Raw genomic sequence first — 15,587 nt, forward strand, 5'->3', positions numbered from 1 at the left:
TGTGTCTAGAACCCAATATCTTCTCGACCTAGCCTCAAATGAGTAGCTTGGTGCGGTGTGTAGTAAAACATCGCCACTAGGGAGACAAAGGCGGCCGGGCGTGGTGTTGGCCACCCACCCCCTCGTGTGCCGTGCCGGCCTTCATAGGTGCTCGCTAACAGCACTTGCCCCCACAGTTCTGTTCAGGCTACATGGGGGAGCTTTGTCTGTGTATACAACGCATTGCTCTGCACACGGCTATTCGCGGGCACGTATCCATCTCGAGCTGTATATATTATTTATGTATTGGATTACAAACGCAACACGGATTGATGCCGATCCAGCAGAGGTCGCCGGTTCGATCCTCTCCCCCCAACGCACACAGCACCTCGGTGAGCGGTGCTGTTGGATTGGCAGGTGTCGTGTCGGTGTCGGTGGCAGTGCCGGATGAAGCGCAGTGCGGGGCCTGCAGCACGTGGTGGTGTTGTTGTTGTTGTTATGAAGGGGCCCCTTAAATATTAAATATTAAAACACGCATTTTTTTTTTAAACTCCCACAGTGAAGTAATTGTATCTTTTGTCATTTTGCTAGACGGCCCAGATAATACAACGAAACGCTAACCTTCAACACCCGATCGTTCGTAAAAGTCGAAGGCGGTATAGTACTATAGTAATAGAGCAAGTGCCGAATCACTGAACCGGGACTGATAGCTTGAGAGCGTTTAGCGCGGGGCCCTTGAAAGTGTGGGGCCCGTAGCTACTACTTATATAGTAGCTACTACTACACGTGTAGTAGTAGCTACTACTACATGTAGTGCATGTAGTAGCTACTACTTATATAGTAGCAGCTACTACATGTAGTAGTAGCTACTACTACATGAGGTAGTGGTAGTAGCTACTACTACACGTGTAGTAGCTACTACTACTACACGTGTAGTAGTAGCTACTACACGTGTAGTAGCACCCCCACAGTCTGTTAAGGCCACATGGGGGAGCTTTGTCTGTGTATGCAACGCATGTAGTAGCAGCTCCTACTACACGTGTACACGTGTAGTAGTAGCTGCTACTACTACACGTGTAGCTGCTACTGCACATACTACGATAATTCGGCGCTGGTCGGTGGGGTAAAACGTCGGCAGCTCGCACGCCTTCCAACGGCGTGCGAATGCGCAGCGACTTTGCAGGGCCTCTCGCGGCGGGCAGCTGCACTTGTGAGCGCGCAAGATATTTCCGCGCGCAGAAGCGTACACACACACACAGAGAGAGAGAGAGACAGTGATTCAATTTCTCTCGCAATGCTCGTGAGAGAGAGAGAGAGGCTTGGCGCGCACATTGGAATGTATACTGCGAGCGGTGGCGCAGTGGTTAGCGGCGATTATCCTGGACCGGTTCCTGGGGTCCTCCCCGAGGTCGGCGCGGCCTCTACGTAAAGCGACGTCCCGCGACGCGGAGAGACAAAGGCGGCCGGGCGTGGCTGCTGGGCCGTGCCCACGATCCCGCTACCCACCCAGCCTCCTCGTGCGCCGTGGCCGGCCTTCATGCGTAGGTGCTAACCGGCTGATTGAGCTAAAACATCGCCGCTGGGGAGATATCACAGCGGCGGCCATCCGAATCGGTCCTGGGCCTCCCCTAGGTCGACTCAGCCTTCAAATGAGCACCCCGCTTGCGTGGTGTAATTTTTTTTTTGTTTAATCATCGCCACTGCGGGGAGAGACAAAGGCGGCCGCGGCGAGGTGCTGGCCAACCACCCACACACCCCTCTCGTGTTGCGTGGCTGGACTTGGTGCATAGTCGCTAACTGGCTAACTGCACTTGCCCCAAGGGTCTGTTCCAGGCGATGCGGTGGGGTGGGGTGGTGAGATTGTGGAGTGTGGGGGGGGGGGCATGCTGTTATATCGAAGAGGGGAAATATATATATATAGGTGGGGCTGGGCTTAGCCGAATGGGGGGGGGGGGGTTGTACGAACGATGAAGAGAGAGGGGGGGGGAGAGAGAGGAGAGAGGGGGGAGAGAGAGTGCAAGAGACAGACTGAGAGCGAGAGAGAGGCACACACACAGTGTGTGTGAGAGAGAGAGGGAGAGTGGATTTGCACGTCTACGGCTCTATAGATTGCTGTGCTCACGAGCTGCCCTTGTCATTCGCATCCACCACCACCACCACCAGCAAGCACCACATCCACCACCTCCATATCCACCACGTCCACCACCTCCACCACCACCACATCCTCCTCCATCACCACATCCTCCACCACCACCTACACCACCTCCACCACCTCCACATCCTCCTCCATCCCCACCTCCACCAACACCTCCACCACCACCTACACCACCACATCTTCCTTCATCACCACATCCTCCATCACCTCCACCACCTCCACCACCTCCACATCCTCCTCCATCACCTCCGCCACCTCCACCACCTTCACATCCTCCTCCATCCCCACCTCCACCTCCACCAGCACCTCCACAACCTCCACATCCTCCACCAGCACCTCTCCCACCTCCACCAGCACCTCCACCATCACAACCATCACATCCTCCTCCACCAGCACCTGCACCACCACCATCATATCCACCACCACCTCCACATCCTCCACCATCACCACCATCACCACCACCACCACCACCGCCACCTCCACATCCTCCATCATCACCACCATCACCACTACCGCCACCATCACCACTACCGCCACCACCATCGCCTCCACCAGCACTTGCACCATCACATCCTTTGCATCCTACTCCTGCATCACCACCACCTCCACATCCTCCACCACCACCTCCACATCCTCCTCCACCACCTCCACCACCACCACCACCTCCCCCACCACCACTACCACCACCTCCACCACCACCACCACCTCCACCACCACCACCACCTCCACCACCACCTCCCCCACCACCACAACCACCACCTCAACCACTCTAGCGCACGCGGGCGGTGCTCAAGAGACGAGACAGCTTCGCCAGACAGCTCCCGGTGTTCTTCCGTCGAAGAAGGGCACACAGACAGACAGGTAAGACACACACGCACACACGTCACGTGAACACACACACAGACAGGTAAGACACACACGCACACACGTCACGTGAACACACACAGACAGACAGACAGGTAAGACACACACACGCACATCACGTGAACACACACAGACAGGTAAGACACACACAGGTAAGACACACACACACGCACGTCACGTGAACACACGCATACAGGTAAGACACACACACGACACGTGAACACACACACAGACAGACAGGTAACACACACACACGTCACGTGAACACACACACACAGACAGGTAAGACACACACACACACGTCACGTGAACACACACACACAGACAGGTAAGACACACACGCACGTCACGTGAACACACACACACAGACAGGTAAGACACACACACACGACACGTGAACACACATACACAGACAGGTAACACACACACACGTCACGTGAACACACACACACAGACAGGTAAGACACACACACACGCACGTCACGTGAACACACACAGACAGGTAAGACACACACAGGTAAGACACACACACACGCACGTCACGTGAACACACGCATACAGGTAAGACACACACACACGACACGTGAACACACACACACAAACAGGTAAGATACACACACACGTCACGTGAACACACACACAGACAGGTAAGACACACACGCACGTCACGTGAACACACACACAGACAGGTAAGACACACACACACGTCACGTGAACACACACACACAAACAGGTAAGATACACACACACGTCACGTGAACACACACACAGACAGGTAAGACACACACGCACGTCACGTGAACACACACACAGACAGGTAAGACACACACACACGACACGTGAACACACACACACAGACAGGTAACACACACACACGTCACGTGAACACACACACACAGACAGGTAAGACACACACACACGCGCACGCACGTCACGTGAACACAGACACAGACAAAGCTCTCCCACGGTGTAGCCTCCGCGGACTCTTGGGGACAAGTGCCTCTCGCGGGCAGCGTCTGACGAAGGCCGTCACGGCGCCTACAAGTGGGCAGCACGACGCCCCGGCCGCCTTTGTCTTTCCCCACCTCCTCCCCCCCCCCCCCAGCGATGATGTTGGTCGCCACACTCTTCCACCGGCTCCTCGTTTGAGGCTGAGTCGACTTAGAGGAGGCCCGGTCCGTAGCGCTCATCGCCGCGCCCACCGCTCCCCACTAAAGACAAAGATCCCCTGCGTAGCCTGAGCAGACTGTTGGGGCAAGTGCTGTTCGCGAGCAGCCTTGGCAAGCACCACCCCCGGCCGCCTTTGTCTCCCCGATGGCGATGTTCACTGCGCGCCGCACCAGGTGCTCATTTGAGGCTGAGTCGACCTAGGGGAGGTCCGGGACCGGCTCAGACAATCGTCGCCGCGAGCGGGAATCGAAGTCGGGTGGGTCGCAGCCAGGTTCGTAGCGCAGCACAGCGCTAACCACTGCGCCACCGCTCCCCGCACAAAGACAAAGACCCCCCCGTATAGCCTTGCCAGACTGTTGGGGCAAGTGCTGTTAGCTAGCACAGACACACACAGAGGTGAGCTGACTGTAAGATGTGTGGCAGGTAACATCGACTCGGTTAATTATAGTCAGTTAATTAAGCTCATGTAATTAGGTGCTGATTAAGTCTGCTAGCGTTGGGGTGTGTGTTTATCTGCGGGGGAGCGGTGGCGCAGCGGTTAGCGCACTGCTTCGGACTCTCGCTCACGGCCAACGCCGGTGACGATTATCTGAAACCGGTGCTGGGCTTCCCCTAGGGCGACTCAGCCTCAAATGAGTACCTGGGTGCGGTGTGTAAACATCTCCACTGGGGAGACAAAGGCGGCCGGGCGTGGTTCTGGCTACCCGCCCCTTCGTGTGCCGTGCCAGTCTTCATAGATGCTCGCGAACAGCACTTGCCCCAGCAGTCTGTTAAGGCTACACGGGAATATTTATAATTGTGTGCGTGTCAGTGTGGTTATGCACTTGCTCGTGTAGTCTCTTACAGGCTATACGGGGGATCTTTGTCTTTGTGTGGTTATGTATCTGTCAGACGTCTCATTCAGTCAACCCACACCACCTGGGTCTGTACGGTGACCTCCTGCACGTAACCTGGCACATTAGTCAACCCACAACGTCTGGGCCTCGAGGTGCACCTAGACTGGTACAAGCGGCGTGGTGATGTCACCGCCACCTAGTGGCGATGTTGTTGTTGTTGTTGTGTGTGTGTGTGTGTGCTCGCGAACAGCACTTGCCACACAAATCTGCTAAGGTCATTCGGGGGAATGGTCGTCTTGGCTGTGGGTGTCTCCGTGTGTGCGTGTGCATGGGGAGTGGGGAGCGGTGGTGCAGCGGTTAGCGCTACGCTGCGCTCGGAATTCCGGCGACCCGAGTTCGATTCCCGCTCACGGCCAACACCGGTGAGGATTATTTGAACCGGTCCTGGGCCTCCCCTTGGTCGACTGAGCCTCAAATGAGTACCTGGTGCGGTGTGTAAACATCGCCACTAGGGAGACAAAGGCGGTCGGGCGTGGTGCTGGCCACCCACCCCCTCGTGTACCGTTCCGGCCTTCATAGGTGCTCGCTAACAGCACTTGCCCCGACAGTCTGTTACAGGCTATACAGGGAATCTTTGTCTTTGGGGAGCGGTGGCGCAGTGGTTGGCAGTCACTGCCCTGCGAACCCGGCGCTGCGAGGCGATGATTTCTCTGAACCGATTCTGGGCCCTCCTCTAGGTGGACTCAGCCGTAAATGAGTGTCTGTTGCGGTGGGAAGACAACGGCGATTGGGGGTAGAGCTGGCCACTCACCACCCACCCCCTCCTGTGCCGTGCCTGCTGGAATAGGCGCTACTCACTAACAGCACTTGCCCCAACAAGCTGTTAAGGCTATACGGGTAGATCTTTGTCTGTACGTATGCATATTTTCAGTATAATATGTTTATGTGATGTGTATATTTCCATATTGGATACATTTAAGCATTAAAACCCACATGTGCATGTATAACACGTATTAATATGACGAAATATTGGACATTTAATATATTTCAATATTATATTCAATATTTGAATTTTAAATTTAGACTTAAAACTTTCGTGACTGCAGGAATTCATATTCTTGGTTCTTTCGGTAAAGTCACGTAGAGAGGAAACTATAATCTAAATTAAAAGCCAAAAACACAAACGGTCTTCTCTCCAGCTTCCACCTCAACAAGGCCGCTTGTTTTGCGATCGAAACGGCGTGGGATTCTTGCTTTTAATCTAGATTTTAGTTTTCTATCAATATAATATGGAATTTTTGTGAATGCGACGACGATGATGATGTGAACGGCAAATAAATAATTTATTCCCTAATGTTTCTCTTTAAACAAAAAAAAAATCTCTACTCCACTGGTAATGGCCGAAAACATTAACGATAATTAAAGTCGTTGTAAATGATAAGCACATTTTAATGGTGTTAATGTTGAGAAGAAATGCGGGCAATGTGGAATAATATAAATTCTATATTTAATTTGTAACACTGCTCTAGAAAGGATTGTCCATCAAATTAACATCGAGACAGTGGGTGATCGACTCACGCACCCGCGGCAGAGGCCAATGGTGGAAATTCCACGTTCTCATGACGGGGATTATCTAATCCGCACACAAATTGGTAACTATAATAGAGGTTTTTTTGGGGGGGGGGGGTGAGATCGCGTAAATAATCAACCGGACACAACCCGACTCAGCCAATCAGTGAGGGTGCGTCGCGAAAACCAAACGCGCCAATTCGTGATGCGTACATCACATCATCATCAGGCGGACAACCACAAAGTGGTACCTATTTTATCGACCCCCCCACCCCCCACCCCACCACGTAGGCTGGGGAACACATGGCGGTATCGTCTAGATGAGTCGACCCAGGCTAGGAATTGAACTCACGCTCATTCCGCTCGCAAGCCACCCAGCCGGATAAGTCTTCGTTGGAGCGTTCATAATACACTTTGGAATTAATGCTTTTAACTATCACCATCAGCATTTTGGCGTCGTGTCATGCTTTGTAACGCGTTGACATGCATCATGTTAATTTATGCAAATCGCAGCGTGTTAAAACAGTAATTCTTATTATTATTAGAAGTTAAATCCCTGTGCAGAAGACTTGTCTTTCATTAAAAACACGAGAGAGAAAAAACACCTAAAGCCCTTTTCCAGCAGTGGATAGCCCGAGGCTGATGTTGGCGCAGTTTGTAAAGCTATTGAAGATATATATTTTACAAGGCCTTAATATTATAATTACATAACTCTGCCATGATCTTTCACGTGCAGTATGACAGGGAGCATGCATGGCTACTGCAGAGATCCTGTGCATGGGCGCTATGGAGGAGCGGTGGTGCAGCGGTTAGCGCGATCCGCTACAAACCCGGCGACCCGAGTTCCATTCCCGCTCACGGACACCACCAACACCAGTAACGATTATCTGGGCATTCCCTAGGTCGACTCAGCCTGAACTCAGTACGTGGTGCGATGTGTAAGCATCGCCACTGGGGGAGACAAAGGCGGCCGGGGGTGGTGGTGTTGGCAAACCCACACCCCCTCGTGTGCCGTGCCGGCCTTCGTAGGTGCTCGCTAACAGCACTTGCCCCAACAGTCTGTTGATGCTATACGGGGGGGGGGGTCTTTGTAATGGAGAGCACGATTATTGAAGCCGGTCCTGGGCCTCCCCTAGGTCGACTCAGCATAACATGAGTTACCTACTGCGATGTGTAACAGTCGCTGCTTGGGAGATAAAGGCGGCCGGGCGTGGTGCTGGCCACCCACCCCCTCACCCACACTCGAGCCTCACGGATTGTCACGCCAGCATACACGTAACGAACAAACCCCCTGCTATTTCCTGTGCCAGGCTAGGTGCACTTAGATTGGCAAAAGCCCGCTGGCAGGAGGTCACGGGACAGACCCAGGTGCCATGGATGCACCACCTGTACTCACCACCGTGCCAACTCGCGTTTTATCCGCCCGGCGCTCCGGTCGTTGTTGTGAGCGTCGCTGTTCCGCTCTGCGTTGTTGCTGGAGGGCGGCTGCCTCCAACTGCCCAGCAGCCTCCAAGTGCCTCTCGCGAGCCGCCTCTACAGGGGCAGATCTAGACACCGCTGGTACCGCTCATCGGCAAGTCCACTCAGCTCCACATCCTCCTGTACCGCATCAGCTCCATCTCCTCCACAGCCCGTGCCACGTCCGTTTGAGCCACCCCCCCCCCCCCCCCCCTCTATCGCGGTGGGGACGGCGAATAGCCATTTCCCTCCCCCCCCCCCGCCCCACCTTCAATATTCCTTGAAGAGCCGCAGATTTGCCAAACGCCTGAGCCAAACCAAAAACAACTACGTCTGGTGCGTGCGCGATGGCTGCGGCACGTGGGGCTCACGCGACCCATCGACCCACGTGACGTTACCGAAAGAACCAAAGAGCATGGATTCCTGCAGTCACGAAAGCTTCAAAGCAACACTGCCCATAGACTCAACAAATGCCCATAGACTCAACACTGCCGATAGACTCAACACTGCCCATAGAATCAACACTGCCGATAGACTCAACACTGCCAATAGACTCAACACTACCCATAGACTCAACACTGCCCATAGAATCAACACTGCCCATAGAATCAACACTGCCGATAGACTCAACACTGCCAATAGACTCAACACTACCCATAGACTCAACACTGCCCATAGAATCAACACTGCCGATAGACTCAACACTGCCAATAGACTCAACACTACCCATAGACTCAACACTGCCCATAGAATCAACACTGCCGATAGACTCAACACTGCCAATAGACTCAACACTACCCATAGACTCAACACTACCCATAGAATTTTGATTTAAAGCTTTCGTGACTGCAGTAATTCATATTCTTAGTTCTTTCGGTAAAGTCACGTTGAAGGGAAACAATACAATAATAAAATATATACAAAACAATAAAAATTCTCACGACGTTTCGACCATAACACAAACGGTCGTCATCAGGTGTGTCGGTTTGCATAAATTTATTATTTTTAAACGGTGTATTTATTTATAAAAAAAAACGTTAGCGCCACGCTCAGCGATTTGGCAGTTTATTTAGAAGGACTAGTCCATCTATGTTCTGAAAAGAGGAGGGGGGAGACGAAAAATTTAATGTATGCTGTCTGAAAGCCACTGTAAGCGTGAACAATCAATTAAGACCTGAAATGGTTTATCAAATCTTTCCAATGATTGCTAAGCCAGAATCCATCTTCTCGGTTGAAATTGTCTCTGTGCTTGTATATGTGGATAGCCTCATGAACGAATCTCTCATGGTAGCCAGATGGCTTACAAAGAACCTCTGTCTAGGAAAAGTCAATGTCATGTGAGCCTACTGAATTATAACAATGATCTGCCACGGCCGAGGTGTTGGTCCTACCGTGTTTAAGGTCTGCTTTGTGTTCACGAATGCGGTCCGAGACATGGCGTTTGGTTTCTCCAATGTAACTACTACCACAGAGGCAACTTAGTTTGTAGACACCAGGGTATTGTATGTCCGGAATCACATCTTTTACAGACGGAACCAGATCACGGATTTGTTGCAATGTGTTGAAACGGACCTGGATCTTGTGTTTATTCAAGATTTTGGAGATCTTTTTTGTGATCCTCGCAATGTAGGGTAAAGTGATGGTTTTGAAAGGCTCCTCAAGAGGGTCCTTCTTCATGGTTTGAGTGATAGCTTTGCGGATTGTATAGTCGGAGTAACCATTAGCCTTAAGAGCTTGGTGTACGTGCTTGAGTTCACTGCCTATGTGTTCCTGGTCGGATATGCATTGGGCTCTATGATACAGAGTCTTGATGAGAGAATTCTTCTGTGATGGATGGTGGTGGGAATCCGGTTTCAGATAAGCATCCGTATGGGTAGCTTTCCTGTAGACAGAGTGGCTCATTAAACCATCAGGTCTTTTTTTAATTAGGACATCCAAAAAAGGTAGCTTGCCATCTTTTTCGACTTCCATGGTAAATCTGATGGCTGGGTGTATGGAATTGATGTGGTCGAAGAATTGGTCTAGAGCAGGCCGGCCATGTGGCCACAATTATTCGACCACATCAATTCCATACACTGCCTATAGACTCAACACTACCCATAGACGCAAAACTGCTCATAGACTCAACACTACCCATAGACTCAAAACTGCTCATAGACTCAACACTGCCCATAGACTCAACACTGCCTATAGACTCCACACTACCCATAGACTCAAAACTGCTCATAGACTCAACACTGCCCGTAGACTCAACACGGCCCATAGACTCAACACTACCCATAGACTCAACACTGCCCATAGACTCAAGACTACCCATAGACTCAACACTGCCCATAGACTCAACACTACCCATAGACTCAACACTACCCATAGACTCAACACTGCCCATAGACTCAACAATGCCCATAGACTCAACACTGCCCATAGACTCAACACTGCCCATAGACTCAACACTGCTCATAGACTCAACACTTCCCATAGACTCAACACTGCTCATAGGCTCAACACTGACCGTAGACTCAACACTGCTCATAGACTCAACACTACCCATAGACTCAACACTGCCCATAGACTCCACACTACCCGTAGACTCAAAACTGCTCATAGAATCAACACTGCCCGTAGACTCAACGCTGCCCATAGACTCAACACTACCCATAGACTAAACACTGCCCATAGACTCAACACTACAGATAGACTCAACACTACCCATAGACTCAACACTGCCCATAGACTCAACACTACCCATAGACTCAACACTACCCATAGACTCAACACTGCCCGTAGACTCAACACTGCTCATAGACTCCACACTACCCATAGACTCAACACTGCCCGTAGACTCAACACTGCTCATAGACTCAACACTGCCCATAGACTCAACACTGCCCGTAGACTCAACACTACCCATATACTCAACACTGCCCATAGACTTAACACTACCCATAGACTCAAGACTACCCATAGACTCAACACTGCCCATAGCCTCAACACTGCTCATAGACTCAACACTGCTCATAGACTCCACACTACCCATAGACTCAACACTGCCCGTAGACTCAACACTGCTCATAGACTCAACACTGCCCATAGACTCAACACTGCCCGTAGACTCAACACTACCCATATACTCAACACTGCCCATAGACTTAACACTACCCATAGACTCAAGACTACCCATAGACTCAACACTGCCCATAGCCTCAACACTGCTCATAGACTCAACACTGCCCATAGACTCAACACTACCCATAGACTCAACACTACCCATAGACTCAACACTGCTCATAGACTCAACACTACCCATCGACTCAACACTCTCCATAGACTCAACACTACCCATAGACTCAAGACTACCCATAGACTCAACACTACCCGTAGACTCAACACTACCCATAGACTCAACACTACCCATAGACTCAACACTACCCCTAGACTCAACACTGCTCATAGACTCAACACTACCTACAGACTCAACACTACCCATAGACTCAACACGACCCATAGACTAACACTGCTCATAGACTCAACACTGCCCATAGACTCAACACTGCCCATAGACTCAAAACTGCCCATAGACTCAACACTACCCATAGACTCAACACTACCCATCGACTCAACACTCTCCATAGACTCAACACTACCCATAGACTCAAGACTACCCATAGACTCAACACTACCCGTAGACTCAACACTACCCATAGACTCAACACTACCCATAGGCTCAACACTACCCACAGACTCAACACTGCACCTCCTATTATCACGGTTGGCTACGCACGGTGCGAAAGAGGTTCAACACACACACGCTCACACAGTCACACACACACATACACACACACTCACACACACTCACACACACACACTCACACACACACACACGTACATAATGACACAGGCGGACAGAGCTGCCCGTGTCTCTAGACAATGACGCCGACGGACAGAGCCATCGCCCGATGGGGGGTCTCAAGTCAGCGGAGCGACAAAGCGATCTATTGTGCACACACAAAAAAGCACTCTCGCTCACACACACACACATACACACATACACACACACACATACACACACACAGCGAGAGCGACGTCGCGAAATCGCTGCAATCATTCGTGACGCGCGCAACACCGACTCCATTCTCGCCGCAACCGAAAATTGCGTCGAAACGTTCGCGCTGAGCCAGTGACGTGGCCTTGCGCGAATTAGCAAGTCGCGTGCACGACGTCCTTCCTAATAGGACGTTCGGAGCATTCCGCGTTAAGGATTGATGTCGTGATTAAGCGGCATTCATTATTCAGGCGCCACGTGTTGCCAGCAGATAGCCGGTGGAGTCCTGTGTTGGCCTCACGGTTGGCGATGTCGGACTCGCAATGCGGAGGTCGCCGGCTCGAGACCGACCTCCCGGAGCGGCAGTTGAAAGAATAGGGGCGAGCTTCTCAAATCTACCACCACCACCGTCACCGCCGCCACCACCACCACCGCCACCACCACCACCAGCATCACCACCACCCCCAAGACCACCATTGTCACCACCACCACCACCAATCTCACCGCCACCAACACCATCATCACCACCGCTACCACCACCGCCACCACCACCACCACCGCCACCGCCACCACCACCACCGCCGCCACCACCACCACCGCCACCATCACCACCACCACCGCCACCGCCACCACGACCACCACCACCCACCACCACCCACTGCCACCACCCACCGCCACCACCACCCACCGCCACCACCAACAGCATCACCACCACCCCCAAACCACTACTGTCACCACCACCACCAACCTCACCGCCACCACCGCCACCAACACCATCATCACCACCGCTACCACCATCGCCACCACCATCGCCACAACTACCGCCACCACCACCGTCACCACCACCGCTACCAAATCGTGGCGTTGGGAGAGAGAGATAGTTGTTGTTGTTCACCACCATCATCGTTATTGTTAACACATCTCAGAACACATCTCAGAACAGATCAGCGGAGCGAGGCAGCAGCTTGGGCAGAATCGGGTTGAGATTTATTTGAACTCGAGGAGCAATCCGATGATCCGTGAAGCTCTTTTTTTCACATGTCCAGTCGCGGTGTGGGTCAGAACTGCCCGAGAGCAAACACAATTCCAAGTAACACACACGATAGGAGAGCAATGTATAGGTTAGGTAAACAAATCACGTAAAAAAAATATATGTATATATCCCAATAAAGCTAAGCTGTATTTGTTTGATCTTACCAGGCAAAGCCCACTGAGTTTTGCTGCGTCCTGGCCATCACAAATGATAAGCAGCTCAAACAAAGCGGCTTGCCAACGTCGTCGTGTGCGAATTCAGAGCGGTAGCCAAATATCTATAATAATCATTATAATGCTACTATCATTAGACCTATTTTGCCAGTGCCAAAACATAATGATAATGATAATAGTGTTTCCCCCTTTTTTCTGGCAACGAAACTGAAACCTTTTTAGGAGGAATCATGTTACTGCATTAGCCTCAATACTTGTGGTCAAAATTAAAACAGAAAACACACTCTGATAATATATGCATTGTCCTTGAAACTAATTGGTCCCCACCAGGGACGGCTTTCTTTTGAGCCTCGACCCAATGCATTGTCTTTGAGCTGTGTGACGCCTTTTGGCGTTCTCTGGTCTAGCACCAATTGAGACGAGGCTCAAAAGAAAGCCGTCCCTGGTGTGGACCAATCAGTTTCAAAGACAATGCATATATTATGAAAGTGTGTGTTTTTGTTTGAATTTTGACCACAACTATTGTGGTTAATGCAGCAACATGATTCCTTGGAAAAAGGTTTAAGTTTTGTTGCCAGACAAAGAGGGGAAAACCCTACTATTATTATTATTAATAATGCTGCTACTAATCGAATTCAGTGGCTCTTCTTCTGATTATTATTATTAACCTGGGGGGTGCACCTCGCCACCCCTAGGGGGTGCACCACGCCACCCCTGGGGGTGCGCGATGTCCTTCATGGCGGGCGGCCAAACACGGCCAATTTTTCAATTTTTTTTCAGAAGTTAAATAATCGAAAACTCTAATTAAGCAGGGGGACAACGTCACAGCTCACTTCGTTTCATCAAACACCTACGTATTTATTCACGTTGTACATTGGTTTTGTTTTAACGATTAAGAACCGACGGCGCTGGTGCAAGGCTTGCGGTAAAAAGGATAAGAACCCCACTGCTCCAAATAATCCTAAATGAACAATGGTATCGGGTTGACGGCCTCCTTCCCCCCGTGCGTAAACGGACTGGGTGGTCAATGTGCTCCCCTTGCTCGTGACGGAGCAGATGCCACTGCACCAGCGACGTCGCTGCACGAAACATTCTCATCACCCTCGCTCTCCAAATTGGCGTTCAGGAACACGACGGCGCTCCGATTCCGCGTCTCTCCATCACGCCCTGGGCTGTGTAACAAAGGAATTGTATTTATACGTGTGTGTGTGTGTCTGTGTGTGTGTGCCTCTCACAACAACGAGCGGAGCACCGGGTGGCTAAAGCACAGCGAGTTGGCACAGTAGGGGGCACAGGTGGTGCATCGGCCACTCATCTCAGTCAGTCGACCCGTGGCACCTGCTGGGTCTGCCCCGTGACCTCCTGCCAAGCGGGCGTTCGACACTTCACGTGGCCTCAAGGTGCACATGGCCTGGCACAAGCGTCGTGGTGACGTCACCGCCACTTAGTGGCGAATGGCGGTTGTTGTTGTTGTGTGTCACTGTGTGTGTGTGTGTTGTTGCGTGTGTTTGTGGGGAGCGATAGTGTAGCGGTTAGCACGCTGCGCTATGAAACTAGCGACCCGGGTTCGATTCCCGCTCACGGCCAACACCAGTGACGATTATCGGGCCTCCCCCCTGGTCGACTCAGCCTCAAATGAGTACCTGGTGCGGTGTGTAAACATTGCCACTAGGGAGACAAAGGTGGTCGGGCGTGGTGCTGGCCACCCACCCCCTCGTATACCGTTCCGGCCTTCATAGGTGCTCGCTAACAGCACTTGCCCCTACAGTCTGTTAAGGCTATACGGGGGATCTTTGATCTTTGTTGTTGTTGTGTGTCTCTGTGTGTTGGTGTATATGTTGGTGTGTGTGTTGTTGTGGGTCTCTGTGTGTGTTGTTGTGTGTCTCTGTACAGGGTGCTTCAAAACAAACATTAGATGGGACTAATCGTTTTGAATGGAAAAAGAAGGGATACTAACACTGTGACGTGACAACAAATTAATGTTAATAGCTTCAAGAAGTCCAAAGAGTCTCTCCCACGTGTTCGCCATCGATGTCAACACGTGGCCTGGAATCTCCTCCAGGCGGTCTCCAGAGCCCCGGAGGCAGCAGCACATGTCACGTGGTGTTGTTGCAAATTCTCAGAAGTGTGAACATCTTTTTTGAATGTTTGTTGGGGGGCACAGCTGGTGGTGCATCTACCAGTGGTCATCTCAGTCAGCCGACCCATGGCACCTGCTGGGTCTGTCCCGTGACCTCCTCCTGCACCTAGCCTGGCACAGTAGGGGATACAGCTGGTGGTGCATCTACCGGTCATCTCAGTCACTCGA

The 15,587-nt window shown here is 51.5% G+C and overlaps 1 protein-coding gene across 1 annotated transcript in view; it reads left to right on the forward strand.

Annotated features, from left to right (window-relative positions):
- Positions 1 to 4,305: 4,305 nt before the first annotated feature.
- LOC142905807 (contactin-5-like) overlaps positions 4,306 to 15,587 on the forward strand; it is a 98,700-nt gene continuing 87,418 nt past the window's right edge. The window contains exon 1 of the mRNA XM_076052937.1: positions 4,306 to 5,170. The gene's annotated coding sequence lies outside the window, so the exon portion shown is untranslated. The remainder of the gene's footprint in view (positions 5,171 to 15,587) is intronic.

Source organism: Petromyzon marinus, chromosome 59, assembly GCF_048934315.1.
Source record: "Petromyzon marinus isolate PM22_M1 ecotype Great Lakes invasive population chromosome 59, UKy_Petmar_22M1.pri1.0, whole genome shotgun sequence".
Taxonomy (NCBI): Eukaryota; Metazoa; Chordata; class Hyperoartia; order Petromyzontiformes; family Petromyzontidae; genus Petromyzon; species Petromyzon marinus.